Source organism: Protopterus annectens, chromosome 5.part0, assembly GCF_019279795.1.
Source record: "Protopterus annectens isolate FY-2018-M chromosome 5.part0, PAN1.0, whole genome shotgun sequence".
Lineage (NCBI taxonomy): Eukaryota > Metazoa > Chordata > Ceratodontiformes > Protopteridae > Protopterus > Protopterus annectens.
The window spans coordinates 1,126,866,166-1,126,881,019 of NC_056735.1; the positions used below are offsets into that span (position 1 = coordinate 1,126,866,166).

Genomic DNA, 14,854 nt, shown 5'->3' on the forward strand with positions numbered 1-14,854 from the left:
CTGTTACTTGAGCAGTTTAAAGTTGCTTAATAGAAGGCATTTTTTTGAGTTAATGGTTTTGATTTCATGCCTTCAGAAAGCCATATCACAAAATTCATGTTTTGTTGGAAAATACTTGGAAAAGGGACATTTTCAGGTATGTCACTTTCAGGCCTTAAAACCATGTGTTAAGTATCACCATTTGAACTGGAAGAATTTCAGAAGGGAAGGCTTTAAAATTACAGCAAAATAAATGGAGCCAGTCCTCATGTTCATCTAAGAGCGCACCAGTATATTGTCTGGGCCTTTTGTTTCCTGAATACAGGGTTACAGTACTTGAATATCTCTGTATACTAATTTGTTGTCTGTTGTCCTTTGTCAAGGAATCTGTGACATAGTTGCATATTCCACTTTTATCCAAATTCATGGGAAGACTCGTCTTTCTTTTCTGATCCATTCTGTTGGAGGTATTTTTTGTTGCTGCATTTGGAGTGAAGACTTTTATATGCTATTTAATTCACCTCGGCTTAATAGTAAGAAATCATGCAAGCAGCTGACCTTGCCAGTATTGTGTGGATATTTTCTAAGTCTCAGAAAGGAATGTTTAGTGATTCGCAAATACTGAGAGTACAGTAATAACTTTTACTTTAGATGTTTTGCAGCAGATGTTCATGTTTCACTGTTGCAGTCCTAACTTGTGGGATTTCCTGCTGTGGAAACCCTTTGACATATTTGACTACCAGAGTAAAAAATTACCTCCTAAGCCTGGAAGATGCCCTACCTTGATTTCAGTACGCTTGTGTATAAAGGGAGCCAGCTGATACCATGACATGAGTCTTTTCTTGGATTGAAGCCCGAAGCAGTGTTTCAGTGCATCAGTTAGTCTGGACCAGAGAGAAGTCTTCTGAAGCTAAATACCCTGGTGGGGATCTCTTGCTTTAACTTATGTCAGATAAGGTTAACAATTGTCTCTTCTGTGGTAAGAAAATCCCACACAGACTTTCATACATTGTCACCTGTCTAGGCATGGAGTGCAACATGCCTGGTTGCCATTTTTGCACTTGTTTCAATTCTAGGACTATCCGGCATAGGATCAGAATCTCAGCTAGGCATCTTAGTTTGCCTCCTCCTTCGCATTGATTTTATAGGGTGCTAGACTTGCATAAATACCTCTTTAAAAACCCTTTTGCTAACCCAGAGATGGTCACTCCCGGTCCCAAGGGATCAAGAGTCAGCTCTTCAAAGAACCCCTTACCTACTGACAAAGAAAGCACGGCTGTTGATATGTTTGGTTAAAAAAAAAATTCTGTACTTCTGCTACCCTAACCTTAAGGGTTTTAACTGCCAGTTTCATATGATTAAATTCTCTTGAAGTATTTTAGATAAAATGAAGCAAAAGATATCCTACCTGGAGGGCAAGAATGTTTTAAGGAATTGGTGGACCTTTGCCATTCCAGCTCCCAGGTGGCTAGATTCTCATTATATTGTGGCTATGAGGCTATGGAGGCCTGTAGCTGAGCTGCTGTATCTGACTGTGTCATTAGAAGGCATGCTTGGTTTAGGAAACAGACCCTACCAGTCCATGTCATATCCAAGCTTCTAGATGCACCCCTGGATAGGGCTTCCTTTTTGGCCCAAGGCTGAGGCGGTGCTAAAAACATGGAAGATAAAGCAAAATCTACGCAAACTGTCAAGGACTATACACTGGTCCTTTCCCCCTTAATCAAAAAGCATCCAGAATTAACCCTGGAGTAAAAGGCCTCAAAGGCGGCAGCATTCACAAAGGCCTAGGCAGTGGTCCTTAGGAACCCCCAGGCTGGGGAATTCTAGGCCACAGGACCCTGGCAGAGAGCAGTAATTATCTTTCTTTACCCTACACCCCCCCCCCAAGAAAAGATATTAGGAAAACTATCCCTGTTCAAAGAAAACTGGTCTCTCATTCCTTCAGACAAGTGGGTTCTGAAAGTTATTTCAGACTGTTACAAGCTCATTTTCAAAGTGCCTGTAAGATGCTCATATTACCTGGATGTTCCACAAAATCAGACAGTAGAGGCCCTTTCTCAGATTAACAACCTATGCTCACAGCACTCTCTGGAACCAGTACCAGATCATCAGATAGGCAAAGGGTTCTTTTCCAGGCTGTTCCTGGTTCTCAAAGTAAGGCTATTGGCACCCTATTCTAAACCTGTCCACCCTCAATCAATCCCTGCTCTTCCAAAATTCAGAATGTTGACTCTTCAAAAACTTTCATTGATAGCCTCTCGGGCCTTAATGGCCACCTTAGATCTTGTAGAAGTTATCTTGGTTTCAGAGCAGGTACAAGTGCCTCAATTCTCCACTATCATTTGGTTTGTCTGCTGCTCCAAGGGTCTTACCGAAGTGCTTAGCTTTTGTGATCACCTTCTGCAGAACAAGAGGGATCCAAATTTACTCTTACCTAGACCACTGCCTCATTCAAGCCATAAGTTGGTCAAAGCTCCCCGAGGAACTGGCCTTCACTCTGAACCTTCTTACGTCCTTGGGATTCACCATAAATCTTCAAAAATCCAACACAGACCCATCCATCCTGAGGACTCTTTTGGGGTTCCTACCTTCAAAAGGCCTTCCTCCCTCCAGAAAAGGTCTCCTTGGCTCAGTACTTCTAAATCACTATGCAGGCACGATGCTTCTCAGCCAGAGAATTCCTCAAAGCATTAGGCTACATGGCATCTTGTATCCTTGTGATCCCTCTGACCAGGCTACACATGAGGAAGCTCCAGTAGTAACTGAAGAATCTGTGGTGTCAGCACTCAGTCCCTGGAAACAGAAATTCAGCTGATCCCTTGCCTCAAGGAGGAATTTGCATGGTGAACACAAGCATGTGCCCAGAACCTGGGTCTTCCTTTCAGATTCATCCCTCGGGACCAAACCTTACCCACCGATGCTTCAGAGACAGGCTGGGAGGCTCATTTCCACCGCCTTCAATCCCAGAACAGATGGGAGGATCAGTTCAGAGCAAGCACATAAACTGGAAAGAACTGATGGCACAACAAAAAGGCCTAGTGGCTTTCAAAGATCAGTGGAAACCAGGGGTCCTGCTTGTCAAAACAAGACACCACCACAGTTATGTCAAACATAAACAAGGGGGTACGCGCTGTTACCCTCTTGGTCGACTAGTGATGCAGGTCTGGGAGACAGCTGTCTGGGGGTTGGACCTAATGGCACAGTACCTCTCAGGAACTCAAAACACTGTAGCAGATCATCTCAGCAGGAATTTGATGTATCCCCCCCCCTCCCAGTAGCCATCTGCATCAGGAAACATTTCTCAACATAGTCCAGAAATGGGGATCTCCAGAGACGGACTTCCTTACCACCAAATTAAATGCTCAACTGAAAAGTCTCTGTTCCAGGAGCAAACTACCCACATCCTGGAGGACAGATGCTTTCTCCTTCCTCTGGAGCCAATTGTTCCTTTCTCTTTCCTCCCCTGCCTCTTTTTCCAGGGTTCTTTCTGAAAAAATCAGGGAGGAAGGCCCTAGGTCACCCTGATAGCCTCAGACAAGTCTAGGCAGCACTGGTATCCTCTGCTACTAAGTTTAACTGACCAAAATCTGTGGCAGTTAACTCCGAAGAGTGGACCTTCTGACTTGGGACAGTGGGAGGTTTGTGCATACTAATCTACAGACTCTCAAACTCGCAGCCTGGATAATTCCCCAAAGTACTACTCTGAGCATACCCTAAGCCGACCAGTTCAAAACATTCTCAAGCTAGAAGACCTCCAAATGGAAGTCGCACTCAGGCAAGTGGAAAAGATTCTCCATTTGGTGTCAGCAGCAAGACCTCAGGCCTAACTCAGGCAATATCTCAGCCATTTTTTTATTACCTGGCTACTCTGGTGGACAGAGGCCTGTCCTTTTCTTCCATAAAAATTCACGCCTCTACTATTTCAGCCCACATACTTACTCTTCTGTCTTTTCCTACTGCGCAGTGAAACAGTTCCTTAAGGGAGTAGTTCACATCAAACTTCCCAGGAGACAACCCACACTTCCATTGAACTTCAGTTTTGTGCTAGAAAAATTGATTGTAACCCCCCACACACGCACAAATGCACACACACCTTTAAACTGGCAATGTCTTGTGATTTAAAATTCTTAACCTGGAAGACTGCCTTTTTAATTTCTATCACCTCAGCTAGGAGGGTCTCTGACTGCAAGCTGTCATGGCAATGGATCCATTTCTCCTATTCCACCCAGACAGACTGCCTCAGGGCCAGTCCATCCTTTATGCCCAAGGTGGTAATGGACACATCCTTAAATCAAGCCATACACTTGTCCACTATATTCCTTAGTCCTCAGAATTGGAGGGAGGATCCTTCACTTCTTGGATGTGCACAGACCACTCTGCTACTGTTTTGACAGAACTAAATCTTTCAGAAAATCTGTGTCTCCTTTGCCATTGGCTCTGAAGGGAAACCTGTCTTCAGACAGACCATCTTTTCTTACTTTATAGGTCCATAGGTGTTTACTAGGCTAACGACCACAAGGGCCTCTGTAATCCTAGCCACGCATCCCAAATCTCTGAGTTCTGATACCCTTGATAGCGTAACCATGGGCCTGGGAGGTGTACCATTTACAGGTTACCTGTTTGCATCAGAGGCATAGGTGCCATACCAGGGATGAATTTTCCTTTTCCCATCCAGTTGTCCAAGTTGCACTTGAATTGGATTAGGGAGGAACTCTGCTTCACATGGATGGGGAGCCTGTTCCATAGTGGGGGTAGCCTCTGGGATACTTGCCTATCTCTCCAGCAGGTCCTGTTTATATCACAGGCAAGGTTTAAGTCTTTAGATTGGGTAATTCTGGTACTTTTTTTTTTTTTTTTTTGTGGATTTGCAGGAAAATGCATCAGAGTGGGGTCTGACAATGCTCTGTATGCCAGGCATAGATCTCCTCTCAAAAGCCTGTAGGAGACTGACTACAGGGATAAGGGCCTTGAGGTGGTCTGCATAGGACATTACTTATGCCCTGTATTCTTTTACTGAGGAACCTCTGTGGACGTTCCAGTTTAGATATACCTGGTTAGGTACATACCAAAGGGGACATTGTACTCAATGATATCCCTGATGAATGCTAAATACAGTGGAACAGTGACTTCCTTGGACTTTGATGCCATACCTTTGTTGTGCAGCATAGAATGATTTCCTCTCCACTGTAGACATGTGATGATCAAAGCCTCGATTACTATCTGTGTGTTTTATTTCCTTTTGTTACCATCATGGTAAAAAGCCTCCTGAAAACTGTAAGGGCTCACTCTATTAGAGCCACTTCTACCTCTGCTGCCTTCATGAAAGGAGTACCTACCAAAGACATTTTGGAAACTGCTACCTGGTCATCTGTGCATACTTTTACTAAACACTACCACTTTATTAGCCTTTTCCAAGCCTAGAACAGGATTTGCCACTGCCATCTTGCAGGGCATTCTGTCTTCTCCTTAATCTACCTTCTACCCTCATGTCAGCATTGGGACTCATCCCACAAGTCAGGACTACAGCAGTGAAACATGAATAACATAATACAGTTGTGTACACTTACCATAAATGTAGACGTTGGTGTATTCACTGTTGTAGTTTTCTTTCCCTCCCTCCTTTCGCCTGCAATAGTAGTCTGCTTCTATTTTCTTCACTAACTAGAGGAACCGCTTGCTGCAGGCCCCATTTTCTACCTTTGACTCTTGCTTATGGTACATGCTGGGGGCTCCGGGTCTGTATTACAAAGACGAACGTTTACTTATCTGAATGCTGAAATGTCAACACATATGCACCGAACAACCTAACCTGCGAAATTCAAAAAGTTGAAATGTCATACTTGTCCCACCCTACCTCCCGCTACATACTACCAACACAAACTAAATAAACCACATACATACACTAACCAAAACCCTATTTCTAACCCTACACTAAATCTTACATACACCACCATGTATGCACTTAACCTGGACCCTAGCCCTTAGGTCCGTAACTATCGCACACTTAACTTACGGAGCTATACCGCAGAAGGGCCAGCCATGACGATTTGACTTTACAGCTTTCGCACTTCTGGACGATAGATGTTTTTGCAGTTCAGTGAAGACGGGTCGACGTTTAGGCGTTTGGGTAAGTAAATGTTCGGGTAAGTAAATGTTTGTCTTCATGACATAGACCCGAGGGCTCCTACCTTCTAATGGGCAAGAAGAAACTGATGTCGTGGCTTCAGCTGTCTACCTTTATATCCAAGTTTACTGACGTCAGTGTAATGCATCTGACAGCCTTAGGAGGAGGGAGATTTTTACTCTGGTATTCGGCAAGCCAAGGGCTCCCACAGCATTAGATCCCGTAAGTCAGGACTGCAACAGTGAATACACCCGAACATCTACATTTGTGTTAAGTGTACACAACTGTACTTTCTTTAGGGTGATTCTTCTGCTGATTTCTTGTGTATAAATGACATTGGCCACTCTTACACAATGCCATTTAATCTTCAGATGCTACCTACTCCTTCCCCTTTTCTTTTTACTGGAAAATTATTCTTTAAATAGGATATATCATGTTCGTGTCTTGGTGGCATAGGATGACTGTGACCCTGGTTTACAACCTAGTCAGTTGTAGTTTTGTTAGCAGCCAAGGAACTGTCTGGAGTGAGAGAGGATTATTGAAGTGCTTATTTCTCTCTTTGGGCCAGTGAGGATTGAAGTGCTTTTGTCTGGTATATGGACTTTATATGGAGTCCTTAGAAAACAAGGATCAACAGAATTGCTTTTCCTTCAACAGGGCAGCAGTGTTAAGGGGCATCTTTTGTAACAGAAAAAAACATGCCCTCCCATATGCTCATTGTGTTTCAACTCCATGGTTTGTAGCTGACAGAGGGGGAAATAGAACCAAAAAAATCTAGCCCCCAGCGAGGATGATGGTACAACTGCTCACCTGTAAGAGGACTGAAGTGATCCATAGGGCTCTTGACTGCAAGGATACAGACATTCCAGATGGGCAGAAGGGAGGTTTGGTATTCATGGAGATAACATACAAAAAGCCTTACATTAACAAGATCTGATGTCAAATTTCATTCCGTCTTCAACCGATGGGTTTGGATCCGATCCCGCGGAACTGTCTCCGCCATTACAATAGGTTATAGTAACCAAAAAACTCTCGAGCTTCTCCCTTACCCATAATGCTCCCTTCCTTAGTACCTCAGATCTTGTTTGCTGCTGTTCGTGTTAGACGTGGTGGGTAGTTGCCCTCGAGCAGATTAGTCCATTCCATTGAATTTGAAATCTCCTCTTCTCTCTTAAACACTTTTACATTTTCTGGGTTTATCTTGACACTAGCTTATATACCTTATCTAGCAACTGATTTCATTTTAGTTTCGAAGTTCCCAGATCCGAATAGCCCAGCACTGTCTGCTTCAGATCCGAAAAGGACTCTGTCATCAGATCCATCATTTGCTCTGAGTTATTAGGGTCACTCAGAGCCAGAGACATCTTGGAGCTTTAGCTGCCTAGTCTGCTCCGAAGTGTTGGGATTGACTCCAAAATTTTCTGAGCTGTCCCTATACTTAGGGGTTTAGACTCAAGTTAGCTCTGCTCCAGCAGTGGCCTCTGGAGGACTTTCCTCAGAACAGGGAGGGACTAGGATCCCAGAGGCTTGCTGTCTCAGATCTGGACTTTTGTGCATTTGAGGTTTTGGAAAGAGATGCATCTGCTTCAGCAGCTCAGACAGCAGTCTCAACCTTTTTCTCCACAGGGACATCGAGAAATGAAAACCCCAGGCTTCCCAGCAGGTTATTCCCATTTCTTCTGACACCTTCACAGAGCATCCCACCTCGGAGATCCCTAAGAAGTTGTTCAAAAGGAAGCACTTGGAATCCCCAGAAGAATCCGTCACTGAAGAGAGACTTCACTGAGACTGAAAGGTCCCCAAGGTCACCTACTGAGGTCTCCTTTGGAGACAACCTGGAAATTTTAAAACAGAGGTGGTTGGAAGTCCACCAGTTTTCATCTGAGGGAGTCTGTGTACCTGGAGGGTTTTGGCACCCACTTGTCAACCTCCTGGGTGACTATGCCTGCCGACTATTTCATTGAGCTGATCTTTCGGTCTGCATGGAAGAACCCTGACACCATTAAGCTGATTCCCCAGAGACCAGGCAAAATTATTAGCACTCCTGAGGGCAAACAGTTTTGGACAAAAGGTGTGCCTGTGAATGCTATGGTCATGGCAGCAGTGGCTACAAAGAAGGAAAAGTTCCTCTATCCATCCCCCAAACAAGGAGTCTTAGGCAGTGGATATGTTCAGGAAGCGTGTCTATGCCTCAGCGACCTTCTCCTTATGGTCACTGAACTGTCAACACTTCACTAGATTATAGAGGGATCTGATTGAAAAGCTTTCAGATACCCTCTCAGGATGCATATCTGAAGAAGTACGAGCTTCAGTCACCTCCCAGTTGACTACTCTCCATTCTATTTCCAACTTTTCCATGAAGCTTATTTCACATGTAGCCGAAGGAATGAATGGAGTATCTATTTCAGACATTGGTATTAGGAGGCATGCCTGGATGTGCTTGTGTGAGTTTGTGGATACTTTCAAGTCTGCGGTCATCTATACTCCATTTGACAGCATGTACTTAATCAGCTCTAAAGTAAAAGACAGATTGTCCATGTCTGAGAAAGATAGGAAGACCCTATCTCCAGCAGGCATACGTCTCTCCACTCCACAAAGATCCTTCTCCAGCGTCAGCAAAGGAGTGGGAAAATGTGGTTCATAAAATACCAGGCGGCTTTTCAAGATGCACATGGAAGTAGTTTCCCCAGGGGGAGAGGGGAAACTCCAATGGTAGACCCTGCCCTCGCAGCACAGGAGGCCCACAGAACCAAGGGTCCTGAGATTTTCTTTGGCACAGCCTTCCAGTGCATCTGAATGGATGCCCGATTGTATCATGGATCAATTGTCCCTGCCCCGGAGAACCTGGCTGGAAATAACTTCAGACACATGGGTGCAGAGTATCATTTCGAGAGGTTATAGCATACCATTTTCCCATCCTCCTCCCTGATGCAGAAAAATCCCCAATGTTCCACTCTGTCAGAGGGAACAAGCAGCTATTCAGGTAAAAAAAAAGCTGCTAGAAAAAGTCATCCAAGAGGTCCCACCAGATCAGAGAGGATCCGGAACTTGTGCAAGATTGTTTTTGTATCAAAGAAAACGGGACTGAAGACCAATCTTGGATCTCTGCAACTTGAACAAATCTGTTCAAAACAAGTTCCAGAAGGTCACAGTTCAAGCCATTCTTTCATTTCTGGAAAAGGACGACTGGATGTGCTCGGTAGACCTTCAGGATGTGTATCACCACATACAAATGAACAAATGATCCAGAAGGTACTTAAGCTTCTGGTTGGGAGCCAGTCATCAGTTGAGAGTTCTACCCTTTGGTCTCACCACAGCCCCCACAGTGTTTACCAAGTGCATGGCAGTAGTGGCAGCTCACTTGACACTGCATGGATTCTGGGTGCTTCTGTATCTAGACAACTGTCGCATTTACTCTTCAACCAAGCATCTGCTTTTGAAGGCAAGAGACTACGTTCTCCAGACATGCTCGCATCTGGGTATAACTGGAAAACTATGAGAAATCTTATCTAGAACCTGCTCAGAGTTTAAACTTTATAGGAGCAGTTCTTAACACAAAAGCAATGGCCTCACTCCGCCCTGCAAGAGTGAAAACAATCAGTTTGCAATAAAAATAATCTGCAGTAACAAAGTCCCCGCTCGACTGATTCTGCAGACTTTAGTATCAATGGTGGCAGCAGCAGCAATAACTTTAGTCCTGCTAGCCAGGTATGAGAATTTTGAAAAGCCTGTTATCAGCATGGTGGTCTATCCTTCTACAACCAGTGTTGACTAAAAGATCACCAATATTTGCAAAAAAAATCAGAAATGGTGGATTCAGTCAGGTCAGTTACTACAAAGATGCCTGTTTGTTCTTCCCCAGCCCAAGGCCACAGTGACCACGGATGATTTTGAGCTAGGGTGAGGGGGCATTTCCTGGGCAAAACGGTCCAAGGCACTCAGTCTCCCACAGAGGCCAACTTGCATATCAGTGTACTAGAGATGAGAGGAGTGCTGTTAGCATTGCAGGCTTTCCAAGATGCCCTTCACTTAGGAACAATTGCAGTTCAATCAGACATATCAGTCTGGTATATCAACAAACAAGGAGGAAACATATCCTACGCCTTATGTTGAGAAGCTCTGAATGTGGCAGTGGGAAATCCCTTACAACTGCTTTCTCATTGCAATTTATATTCTGGCGAAGTCCAGTGTGATAGCACACAAGCTGAGCAGGTACGTTCTTCTACCCCACGAATGGTCCCTCAAGCAGAATGTGTTGGAAAGGATATTCTGTCGATGGCGTCAACCTTGTTGCAATCATTTCACCTCTCCCCTAAACAAGTGTTGCAACTGCTTCACCCTGATCCCCCCTCGCCCAAGTGGAGAGTGACAGAGGGATGCTTTTCTTCATGATCGGCCCTTGGTCTACTTTATTCCTTTCCTCAGACTCCATTAATCCCAAAATTTCTGCATAAAGTGGCCAGGTCGAAGGGCAAACTAATCCTCATTGCACCGTATTGACCTCAATCGATTTGGTTCCCCTTTCTCTGGCCTCATTTGCTTCACCAACTGTGAATTCTGGATCCAAGTCCAGATCTCCTGTCTCACCCATTGGGCATAATTCACCCAGGCATAGCCAGTCTCAGTCTGACAAGCCTGGCTTCTCCAATTCCATTAATAACCAAACAACCTACAGTGGATATAAAAAGTGTACACACACCTGTTAAAATGGCAGGTTTTTGTGATGTAAAAAATGAGACCGCAATAAATAATTTCAAAACTTTTCCCACCTTTAATGTGACCTATAACTTGTACAATTCAGTTGAAAAACACATCTGTTAGGGGAAAAAATATTAAAAGATAACCTACAATAAGCTGGTTGAATAAGTGTGCACACCCTTATACTAATACTTTGTTAAAGCACCTTTTGATTTAATTACAGCATTCAGTCTTCTTGGGTACACACCTGTCATCCATTAGACAGACTGATTAACCCCAGATAAAGTTCAGCTGTCCTAGTAGGATTTTCCTGACATTCAGTTGCCTGCTACAGCAAAAGCTATGGTTAGCAGAAAGCTTACAAAGCAACAAAGGGATCTCATTGCTGAAAGTTATCAGTCAGGAGAAAGATGCAAAAAAATTTCCACAGCATTGGATATACCATGGAACACGGTGAAGACGGTCATCAAAAAGTGGAGAAAATAGGGGACAATAGTGACGTTGCAAAGAACTGGACGTCCCTCCAAAATTGATGAAAAGACCAGATAAAAACTGCTCAGGGATGCTACCAAGAGACCTACAGCAACACTGAAAGAGCTGCAGGAAGTTCTGACAAGTACTGGTTGTGTACTACATGTGACAATTGCTCATATTTTCCAGGTGTCTGGACTATGGGGTAGGGTTGCAAGATAGAAGCCTTTTCTTAAACAGAAAAACATCCAGGCCTGGCTAAAATTTGCAAAACAATACATAGTCTTCCAAAAGCATGTGGGAAAATGTGTTATGGTCTGATGAGACCAAGGTTTAACTTTCTGGCCACAATTCCAAAAGGTACGTTTGGCGCATAAACACTTCTCATCACCAAAAGAACACCATCCCCATGATGAAGCTTGATAGTGGCAGTATCATGATTTGGGGTTGCTTTTCTTCAGCTGGCTTTAGTCAAGGTGGAGGGAATTATGAACAGTTCCAAATACCAGTAAAACCTTCAGGCATCTGCTAGAATGCTGAAGATGGAGGAGTTTCACCTCTCATCATGGCAGTGACCCCAAGCATGCATCCAAATCAACAAAAGAATGGCTTCACCAGAAGTAAATTAAAGTTTTGGAATGGCCCATCCTGAGCCCAGACCTAAATCCAGTACAAAATCTGTGGGGTGACATGAAGAGGACTGTGCTCAAGAGATGCCCTCGCAGTCTGACAGATTTGGAGCGCTTTTGCAAGGAAGAGTGGGCAAATATTGCCAAGTCAAGATGTGCCATGCTGATACTCCTACCCAAGAAGACAATGTTGTAATTAAATCAAAAGGTGCTTTAATAAAGTATTTGTTTAACTGTGTGCACAGTTATGCGACCATGTTATTGTGAGTTATTTTTATTTTTTTTTCCCCTGACAGATTTGTTTTTCAATTGAATTGTACAGAATATATGTGGGAAAATTATATCGCAAAAACCTGGCATTTTAACAGGGGTGTGTATACATTTTATATCCACTATATGCTCTCATCTCCAGTTTTCTCATAAACCATCTTCAAGCTATATTCCATTAAATGGAAAAGATTCATTCATTGGGCATTGCAAAATAATATTGAGCCCTTCTCTGCTCCAATTCATGATGTACTTGATCTTTTAGCCCAGCTTTTCAATGAAGGGTTGTCATCTTCGACTATCAACGTCCAGTTGGCAGCAATATCCAATTTTCACATTGCTTACAAGATTCCTCAGTTGCTTCACATAAAATTGCAGAGCATTACTGAAAGGAACTCTTCTTTTGAAGGTCCCTTTTAAAGACCCTACTCTTGCTTGGGACATAAATTCAGTACTGCAGGCCATTATACGCTCCCTTTTTGAACTAGCAGCTAAGTGAAATCTCAAGTTCCTTTCTTGGAAGACTATTTTCTTGGTAGCTATAACTTCTGCAAGTAGAATTTCAGAAATTCGAGCCTCATCTTGTAAATCACTGTGATGCCCCTGCATTGACCCAATATTCAAGGAGCCTCAATCCTCACCACTGGCACCAGTGAGGGATGTACACAATGGGAGGATAAGTACACACACAGTAAAGTGCAATTTACCTTAAGTGCACACAGAGATCAGTCAGTCAGGGCTGGTTTCTCACTATCTCCAGATCCCCAATAAGACTCCCCATTGGCACAGCTGTAGGGTTAAGATCTCATCTGAGGGGTCAAGTCAAGACCTCCAGCACCCTCTCAGTGCAATCAGTGCTTCGTGTCCCTGTCCAAGTAGCTGATGCACATTTTGAGATTTGATTTATGTACACACACACACACACACACACACACACACACACACACACCTGGGGGAAGGCTGGCACAGGTTTACTAACTATGCCCCTTTCTGCCCAGACTGTAAGGTAGTTATCACTGCTACCCAACCCCTACTTAGCTATTTAAGGTCCTTACAAAGGGTGACCAATCCTACTGTGTAGTGTTACTATTATCCAAATGGTAAGTGTGACCAACACTAAGGCTGTTTAGGAGTAGCATGTACAGTGTCACCAAATACATATGCAAGTACTCTGAGCTTAAATATGTCTCACAAATAGCTACAAATATAGGTTTAAGTATATTTAATAACTAAAAGAAAAACAATGCTCCAACACAGTAACTACAGAGTTTAGAATCACAGAAAATATTTTAAAATAACATTGCAGGACTGTCTCAAATACAAAAAAGCATCTAAACTAATCTTTACAGTATTCCTATCTATATCTGAAATAAATTACTGGTTGCTTACTATCAGCAAGGCAAGTGCTGATGTGCGTTTACATGTCAAAGACAAAATGCACAGTCTACCTCTGAAACTGTTATTAAATTACTTTCAAACATTACTGCTGGGTCAGCTTGAATGACCTCACTTTTATCACATACCTTCAGTTCCCAGGCTAACAGATGCCAACAGAATCTTATCTCTGTGTGAGAAGTACATATCTTTCAGAGGGTCTATATTACAACAGCGAAGAGGTGTTTAATCGAACACCTCTTCGCCGATGCAGAATGAACGCACTAAAGCACGAATGCTCAGAATACCGATTTCTTTCCCTGGGAAAGTCATTGGTAGTACTAACAGACACACACACTTTCAAACATTACAATGTGGGGGACTCAGCCCCCCATGCCCCCCAATGTGGAGGGGGGCTGTGCCCCCCCCAACTAAATATACCAACTCCGAAATCGCACTACAGTGGGGAAAGGGGCAAACACACAGGGTAAGCCAAGTGATTTCTTTCCCAGGGAAAGGAATCGCTGTTCTGAGCATTCGAGCTTTAGTGCGTTCGTTCTGTGTCGGCGAAGAGGCGTTCGATTAAACACCTCTTTGCTATTGGTAATACAGGCCCCTATCAGATGTGCAGCTGCTAGGAAGCAATAAAACACTTTACATTTTAAACCTAGTAATTAAAATTACTTTTAAAGCAATAGAAAAGGGTCTAGCTGTAGACATTATCTGTTTGCTGCATTGAAACTGCAAGAACATGATCATAAAACACTTTGATTCCAACTTGTTTTCTTTAAGTTTTGCAAGTTAACTCTGTAGGTTCCAGCTTCTACTGTTAAAACATAGGTTTGCACAGGTATATAGTTTATATACATTTCTGTTCTTTTCCAGTAGGGTACACACTGGTTACATTCTTGAAGCTCAGTACATAACATACAGCTCTCTTACATTTGAAAGACAAGCATATAAATCATAATAATATTCTCAAATGACGTGGTTATTTACAGAATTCCAGATGGCTGTGCTAGCAGTGTCACAACCACCATATTTGATTTTTCACAAAGATATGGTATCTGTATTCATCTTTTTTACCAAAAGTGGATTCAGAGTATTTTTTCCAAACATTGAGAACAAAGGTGAATAGATACATTTATTAGATGTTCACAGACAATTGCATTTTTACCTCCATCAAATCAAAAGTTTCTGGAAATCTGTTCAGTTACTTGTTTCCTTCTCAGATGATAAATTTGGGTAAGCCAGTCACCAAAGTAACCTTGTCCAGATGGCTTACTAATTGTATTACTTTAATTTATGA

At 43.1% G+C, this 14,854-nt stretch overlaps 1 protein-coding gene across 2 annotated transcripts in view; it reads left to right on the forward strand.

Annotated features, from left to right (window-relative positions):
• The window catches only part of EIF5B (eukaryotic translation initiation factor 5B), a 3,606,765-nt gene that overhangs the window by 1,360,499 nt on the left and 2,231,412 nt on the right, over positions 1-14,854 (forward strand). The window lies entirely within an intron of this gene.